Source organism: Hyla sarda, chromosome 10 (genome assembly GCF_029499605.1).
Source record: "Hyla sarda isolate aHylSar1 chromosome 10, aHylSar1.hap1, whole genome shotgun sequence".
NCBI lineage: Eukaryota > Metazoa > Chordata > Amphibia > Anura > Hylidae > Hyla > Hyla sarda.
The window spans coordinates 80,033,561-80,042,806 of NC_079198.1; positions in this window are offsets into that span (position 1 = coordinate 80,033,561).

Consider the following 9,246-nt stretch of genomic DNA (forward strand, 5'->3'; position numbering starts at 1 on the left):
TTTGAATGTTTTTTTTTCATTTTATTTATTCTATTTTATTTATTTAGTCATTGAGAACCAGCCAAACTCTATATCTTTTATTAATACTGTTCAGTGCTATGCATAGGGCATAGCACTGATCAGGGTTATCGGTCTTCTTCTGCTCCGGTCTACTTGATCTCACACCAGAGCAGAAGACCAGTGGAAGGCAGCGGTGGCAGGTGAGGGGACATCTGTCTTCCGTACTGGATGATCGGATCTCTGTGGCAGCACTGCGGGCAATTTGATCATCCATTTTAGTGACCACAGTGCTGCAGATGCCATGATCTGTATTGATCACGGCATCTGAGGGATTAATGGTAGACATCCAGCGCTAGCTACCATAAATCTTCAATTTAAATTTCTAATTTCTTATTTTAATCTTAGGGATTGTGAAACCCTAGGGTCTACTCACGCTGCTGCCAGCTCCAGACTGTGTTATTCAGCCACTATATGGTCTCCTCATGCTGCCAAAACCTCCACGCTGTGTCATGCCAACACCTCCACACTGTGTCATTCAGCCACTATATGGTTTCATCATGCCGCTAACACCTCCACGCTGTGTCATTCAGCCACTATATGGTCTCCTCATGCTGACAACACCTCCACGCTGTGTCATTCAGCCACTATATGGTCTCCTCATGCTGCCAACATCTCCACGCTGTGTGATTCAGCCACTATATGGTCTCCTCATGCTTCAGCCACATCCCAGCTTTGTTATTCAGCCCTTATATGGTCTCCTCATGCTACCAATACCTCCCCGCTGTGTCATTCAGCCACTATATGGTCTCCTCATACTGATGCCACCTCAAGGCTCTGTCATTGTGCCGCTCTGCGGCAGTGATTCTAAAATTGATGCCTGTAATCTGCATGTCATACTGAATAACAATATTATTTCACTGCCCCAGCACACTCGATATGTGTGTTAGAACAAAGCAAAGTGTTCTACACCCCTTTTGAGGCTCTCTGTAGTCCAGAAATATCCGTTTTTAATATAGATATTGTGAATCAATATATTGTTTTTTTGGTATGTCTATTTTCCTCACAAGCAGAGAGCTTCAAAGTTAGAAAGATGCTACATTTTCTAATTTTTCATTAAATTTTTGAAGTTTACAAAAATGTACAACTATGATAACGTAGAATATGTCACAAAAAAAAAAAAAAAAACTATCTCGGAATCAAATTCATAAGTAAAAGCATCCCAGAGTTTTAATGCTTAAAGTGACAGTGGTCAGATGTGTAAAAAATGCTCTGGTCCTTAACCCCTTAATGACAATTGACGTAAATGTACGTCATGGTGCCGTGGTACTTAACGCACCATGATGTACATTTACACTCCGCCATGACCGCGAACATCAGTCATGCGCAGCAGGTCCCGGCTGCTATCAGCAGCCAGGGACCCACCGGTAATGGCGGGAATATGCGATTGCACGGATGTCCGCCATTAACCCCTCCAACACCGTGATAAATACATATCACTGCATGTGCGGCAGTGCAGTACTTTAAATGGATGATCGGATTGCACGCAGTGCTGCCGCTATGATCCGATCATCCAGCATGGCGGCCGGAGGTTTCCTCACCTGGCTCCGGCCTTCTCCCGGAGTCTTCTGCTCTGGTCTGAGATTGAGAAGATATGCCCTATGCATAGCACTGAGCAGTATTAGCAATCAAATGATTGCTATAAATAATTCCCTATGGGGACTATTAAATTGTAAAAAAAAAATGCAAAAAAAAAGTTAAAAAATTTGAAAAATCCCCTCCCCCAATAAAAATGTAAATCATCAGTTATCCCATTTTACCCCCACAAAAAAGTATAAAAAAAATTAATAAACATATTTGGTGTGGCCGCGTGTGTAAAAGTCTGAAATATCAAAATATATAGTTAATTATCCCGTACGGTGAACGGCGTAAAAAATTCCAAAATTGCTGCTTTTTTGTCACATTTTATTTAAAAAAAAAAACATTAAAAAAGGAAAACCTAAGCAAAAGTGGTAGCGATAAAAACTGCAGATCATGGCACAAAAATTGAGCCTCATATGGCCCCGTATACGGAAAAAATAAAAAGTTATAGGTTGTCAAAAAAGGGCAATTTCAAACATACTAATTTTGTTAAAATAGTTTGAGATTTTTTTAAAGCGGTACAATTATAGAAAAGCATATATCATTTTAATCATATTGACCCACAGAATAAAGAAAATATGTTATTTTTACCATAAAGTAAACAGTGTGAGAACAAAACCTTCCAAAATTTGTTAAATTGCGCTTTTCTTTTCAATTTTCCCTCATAATTGATATTTTTATTTGTTGCGCTGTACATTTTATGTTAAAATAAGGGATGTCATTATAAAGTAAAATTAATGACTAGTGTTGAGCGGCATAGGTCATATTCGAATTCGCGAATATTCGCGAATATATGGACGAATATTCGTCATATATTCGCGAATATTTGCATATTCGTAATATTCTCGATTTATTTTCGCATATGCATAAATTCGCGTATGAGAAAATTAACATATGCGAAAATTAGCATATACAAAATGAACATAAGCGAAAATTCGCATATGCGAAAATTAACATACACAAATTATCGCATATGCGAAAACTCGCACACCAGTCTCACACAGTAGTATTAGAGCCTTCTTTACACCACATAAGCTGGAAGCAGAGAGGGATGATCACTGTGATGTGTACTGTGAAAAAAAAAAATTATAAAAAAAATGAATATTCGTAATTACGAATATATAGTGCTATATTCGCGAATATTCGCGAATTCGCGAATACGCGATATTCGCGAATAAAATTCGCATTGCGAATATTCGCGAGCAACACTATTAATGACACAAAAAACAAGCCCTCATATGGATCTGTAGATGGAAATATAAAAGAGTTATGATCTTTAGAAGGCGAGGAGGAAAAAACGAAAATGCTAAAATAAAATTGGCCTGGTCCTTAAGGGGTTAAGGTCAAAATAGCCTTGTCCTTAAGTGGCCTTTCTAGCTTGTCTGTTCAATAACCTCTGTATATGCTTCCCTCCCCACTAGTGCTAAGAAGAAGGATAGCCAGTGAGTCACCGAGCATAACGATAGTGGGACTTGTGGGGGTATGCGTGGAGGGGAGACTGTAAGACTTGGTGAGAAGCCCATGATCAGGCATCTAAAGTTTACACTTTGAGGAGCAGTGGGGACGATGAGGAAGAGTTCAATGATGATGATGATGATATCAGCACTTAAGTAATCTGTCACAAGTACTAAACATAGACCTGCGGGTATAATCAGCCTAGGAGCAGATGACAGCGATGCTATAACTATAACTAGTTCACCAATGCCAGCTGTCCGTTGGAAACAATTACCAGTCTACCACTGCCTGCTAACACTGACAGGCATATTGTGCGCGTTAAAGAACAGTACTGGATAGCCACACTCTTAGAACCTCAGTATAAAGCCGGAATGGGTGACAGACAGTTTGCTATGGCTTTCCAACATCAAACACCTGTCACACAGAGGTCCACTCTCTGTTCCCTACTAGTAAACACTCCACTCCCTCTGCCAGCACTACCCCTGCAAAAGGCAGAAGCAGCAGCATCTTCACCTTGTAGGGCATAATAACAAAGTTATTTATATCCGGTATTCCAACTTGATATGAATTGTCACCAAAGGGTTGTACTGCTATGCTTTTAAAGGGGTATTCTGGACAAAGATACACCCCCTTCTATAGACATGAATGGAGGGGGTGCCAGAAAGTTAAACAGATTTGTAATTTACTTCTATTAAAAAATCTTTATCCTGTACGTGGAAAAATAAAAAAGTTATAGGGGTCAGAAGATGACATTTTTAAACGTATACATTTTCCTGCATGTAGTTATGATTTTTTCCAGAAGTGCGACAAAATCAAACCTATTTAAGTAATTTTTACCGAAATATGCACTGCGTAGAAACGGAAGCCCCCAAAAGTTACAAAATGGCGTTCTTTCTTCGATTTTGTCGCACAATGATTTTTTTTCCCGTTTTGCCGTGCATTTTTGGGTAAAATGACTAATGTCACTACAAAGTAGAATTGGTGACGCAAAAAATAAGCCATAATATGGATTTTTAGGTGGAAAATTTAAAGGGTTATGATTTTTAAAAGGTAAGGAGGAAAAAACTAAAGTGCAAAAATGGAAAAACCCTGAGATCTTAAGGGGTTAAACAAGCTGTTAACTACCATGGATTTCACATGGTTACACATTTGTCTGTGTTATACAGGCTTTAGAGCTCTTAATACATGTGTTTTGAAGAGTATTTAATTGCCAGTTCGGGGAGAACCTATTCGCCACGACCCAAACTTTTTCGAAAAATTAATCAAGTTTGCCAAGTTGAACTTTTGAAAAGTTTACTCAACTTCCCTCATAATTACTAAATCATCCATTTAACCCCTTAACGACGAAGGACGTAAATGTACGTCCTGGTGATGCGGTACTTAAAGCACCAGGACATACATTTACGTCCTAAGCATAACCGCGGGCATCGGAGCGATGCCCGGATCATGCGCGGCAGGTCCCGGCTGTTGATCTCAGCCAGGGACCCGCCGGTAATGGCGGACATCCGCAATCCCACGGATGTCCGCCATTAACCCCTCAGATGTCGTGATCAATACCGATCATGGCATCTGCAGCATCGATGTCACTTAAAGGGGTAGTCCAGTGGTGAAAAACTTATCCCCTATCCTAAGGATAGGGGATAAGTTTGAGATCGCGAGGGGTCCGACTGCTGGGGCCCCCTGCGATCTCTCTGTACGGGGCCCCAGCTCTCGGCCCAGATAGCGGGTGTCGACCCCCGCACGAAGCGGCGGCCGACACGCCCCCTCAATACATCTCTATGGCAGAGCCGGAGATTGCCAAAGGCAGCGCTTCGGCTCTGCCATAGAGTTGTATTGAGTGGGCGTGTCAGCCGCCGCCTCGTGCGGAGGTCGAAACGCCCCCTTCCCGCGGGCTGTCGGGGCTCCGTACAGGAGATCACAGGGGGCCCCAGCGATCGGACCCCCAGCGATCTGCAACTTATCCCCTATCCTTAGGATAGGGGATAAGTTGCTCACCACTGAGTCACCACTGGACTACTCATTTAATTGGATGATCGGATCGCCCGCAGCGCTGCCACGGCGATTAGATCATCCTGCACGGCAGCCGGAGGTCCCCTCACCTGCCTCCGCTGTCTTCCGGGAGTCTTCTGCTCTGATCTGCCTTCCCGCAGACCAGAGCAGAAGATCACCGATAACCCTGATCAGTGCTATGTCTTATACATAGCACTGAACAGGATTAGCAATCGAATGATTGCTTTAAATAGTCCCCTATGGGGACTATTAATGTGTAAAAATAAAAGTAAAAAAAAGCTGAAAAATAAAGTTAAAAAATATGAAAAACCCCCTCCCCCAATAAAAACGTAAATTGCCCAATTTTCCCTATTTCACTCCCAAAAAGTGTTAAAAAAATATTATATATACATATTTGGTATTGCCGCGTGCGTAAATATCTGAACTATTAAAATAAAATGTTAATGATACCGTACAGTGAACAGCGTGAACGTAAAAAAAAGTCCGAAATAGCTGCTTTTTTATAACATTTTATTCCAAAAAAATTAATAAAAAATGTATTAAAAGTTTTATATAAGCAAATATGGTATCAATAAAAAGTACAGATCACATCGCAAAATATGAGTCCTCATACCACCGCTTATATGGAAAAATGAAAAAGTTATAGGTCTTCAAAATAGGGGGATCTTAAACGTACTAATTTGGTTAAAATGTTTGCGATTTTTTTAAGGGCAACAGTAATAGAAAAGTATGTTATCACGGGTATCATTTTAATCGTATTGACCCAACGAATAAAGAACACATGTCACTTTACATTTTATGGTAGAGTGAGTGATGGCATTACAACGGACAACTGGTGGTGCAAAAAACAAGCCCTCATACTAGTCTGTGGATGAAAATATAAAAGAGTTATGATTTTTGGTAGGTGAGGAGGAAAAAATGAAAACATAAAAATAAAATTTTATGCATCCTTAAGGCCCAAATGGGCTGCGTCCTTAAGGGGTTAAATGAGCACTCTCATTAAAACATTTTTTTTTTTTTTTGCCATACTCCTTATGGTAAAGAAAAAAAGAAATAAAAAAGTTTTCTGTTTTATTTGTGTTTAAAAAGCTGCTACTAGGTGTCTCTCTATCGGTCCAGAGTACATTTCCCCTATCGTTTACACAGTCTTTGGACTCCTGCTGGCCTGGCAGAAGACCAAAATAAGGAAATACAGTCTGGAGTACTGAGGGGGGTGTGTACAGCCTTAGCCAATCAGAGCTCATCTCACACACTGAACTGCTCTGAGCTGTCTGTAGCAGAGGGAGGGAGGAAGTTCTCCCCGCACGGCTGCAGATGATGTCACAGCCTGCTGGGTAACGCCCTTTTCCAGTGAATCTGACTGAGCAGAAAATACAGAGCAATATCAAGGTAGAAAACTAACAAATAATAAAAATAAAGGCAGGGGGTAGTTTATCATGATGGAAGCAGTGAACTAGGAGGATTATAAAATTTAACAAGATCATGAGAGGTACTCTTTAAAAAAATAACATAGATTAACACATAAAGGCAGACTGATCAATAGTGTTGTATGATGCATCCATTTAGGATTAGGCCAAACTGCACCAATCTGTTTATAATGGCAGACAATTATATATATATATATATTTTTTTTACTTTATGAATGTCTTCAATAAATTTGGCAAATTTCTACAATTTCTCTTAGCAACATCCCTACTTATAAATTATTTTTAAAGCTGAAAATCACAAAATAAATGTGGTTTATGTCACGTAAAATGTGCCTATGACTTTTCTATTTACAATGGATGGATGTTTTTCAAATTGATACTGATAAAAATCAAGAATAAAATGACTTTAGCATATTTTTTATGTTGTTTAAAAAAAATAAAAAAAAAAAGCCTTTGCAGTATATCAGTAATAATGTAATAGTTGTATTAAGCTGTCAAAGATTTCTTACCTACAAAGAAGCATTCTCAGATGTCTTTACGCTAAACTAGGACTCTGAAGAATGCCGATATGGATGTATTAAAATGTTATTTTCACAAATAAGTGCCGCTTGCTAGTTGTTGACTCTAGCTGGGTTGCCTATTAACGGCCACAAGCCGACAAGGAAATGTACTGAGATGTAACGGCAGGGAACAGCATGCTATAATAGAGAAGGATTTGAACCGGCATTGTAATAGCATGTTTATCCCTTTCTGTTTCTTAAAGTGCCTCTGTTTTACGTAACTATGTTGGAACACTAATTGTGTACTAAAGTTGACAATAGCTTCTTTACCCAATATATTTAAAGCCACATAAATGCAAAGTGCTTTATTTTTGTGAGAACGGGCTCTTTTTTTTTGCCAGCAGGTGTTTTTATGAGTATAGTCATTAAGTGTGCATTAAAAAGCTAAGTGCTGATCCACTTGTTAGAACTCTGAAAAGCAATATGATATTATGTAGAAAATGATTTAGCACGTAACCTGCAAGTAAAACATTATCTAACTTTGAAGAGGAAAAGCACCTTCAAGTTCTCTTATAAAAGTTCAGCTAGGTCGGATTGCCTCAACCATAATCCTCTGAAATATTTATTGATAAAGGTTCAGTCAGTATGAAAGGTGGTTGAATAGCCAATTGGGAATTAAAATAGCTTAACTTTAATGTGTGATCCAATCTATACAGTAGGGTTAGAAATTTCCATCCATTACATTTATCATGGGTCTCGGGGTGGTAGTCCAACCAATGGTCTTTTTTTCTGATATAATTTCTCCTGTCTAATAGCCCATTGGAGTACTATGCTGTTTATTTACTTTGAATAATAAACTCCCAATGAATCATGTTTTCAAAGTAAATGTTGTCAATTCAAATTTTTATAAAGTTAATGAAAAAATTTCTTCATAACATTAATTAATTAGGTCATTAGTTAAGAGTAGAAATCTGTGAAATTTTATGACTTTTTTTTAAATGTACTTTATTGGACTTCTTACTACTTTATTAGACTTTATTAGACTTCTTACCTATTATAGACTTCTTACTACTTCATGAATAGCAAGAAAACATCACAAACACTCTTTTATCACACCATTGTTGATTTAAAATATATCTATACTGTAGGCACACATGGATCCAGATCTTTCTTTTAACCAAAACTGTCATTTTACCAAAGTTTACTGTCAATAAAAATAACATTTGACATGTCGATCAGACATGTCAAAAGTTGTATATCACACTGAATCTCGCTTCTGAGACTTGCTGTGATTGCAAATTATTAAATGGCAGAATTATCATCATTGTGCTCCCCGCCCTGCCCAGTTAAGCCATCCATACATTTCTGTGTATAGACTTCTATGCTTTGTTACAGTGAGTAGAGCTGCAGCTCGGTCATAGACACCTCAAAACTACTGTTGCTTTAATAGATTTGCCACCCCAACCCCTCATCTCAATTTTCTCATACTGCAGAATATATATACCTGAAGCAGTGCAGTGGCTGCTATAGTTACAAGATCTACTGACTGTCTTGATCTTTCATTTGGAAAGAAGTGTATTTTTCAGTAATACATATCTCTCTTGTAGTGGACCACTAGAGGGATGCCTAAAAGGGGATCTCTCATCTCTATATTATGCTCAGACCTAAAGACATGAGCAGGCAACTGATAGGGAGATAACACAAAAGGATACTTGTCTATTAGCTGTAAATAAAATTAAAAAGATATATATATATATATATATATATATATATATAATATTATGTTTTCCTTCTAAGCCAAGAGTAGAGATGAGGGAATTTTTGAAAAATTTGATTCAGCCGATTCGCCAAATCTTCCAAAATAATTTGCTATTAAAAACACCTGTTTCTGGCCTACAGAGAGCCTCAATAGGGGTGTAGAACACGTTGCTTTGTCCTAACATGCATAGGGTGTGTGCTGTGTTAGTGAAACAATAGTTTTTCAGTATGACATGCAGAATACAGGAATCCCTATTAGAATCACTGCCGCAGAGCATATGGATGTGGCAGATTTTTTATGTAAATTTTATTTAATTCAATTTGAATTTATTTACATTTTTGATTACCTATTCTGGTGAGCATCGAGCTGGCGGTCCTCCACCAGGCGAGATACCACTTGTTCCAGCCCCCTTCATTGTTATCGCTTCAAGCTGTTTCATTGGATTCTTGTGATAATT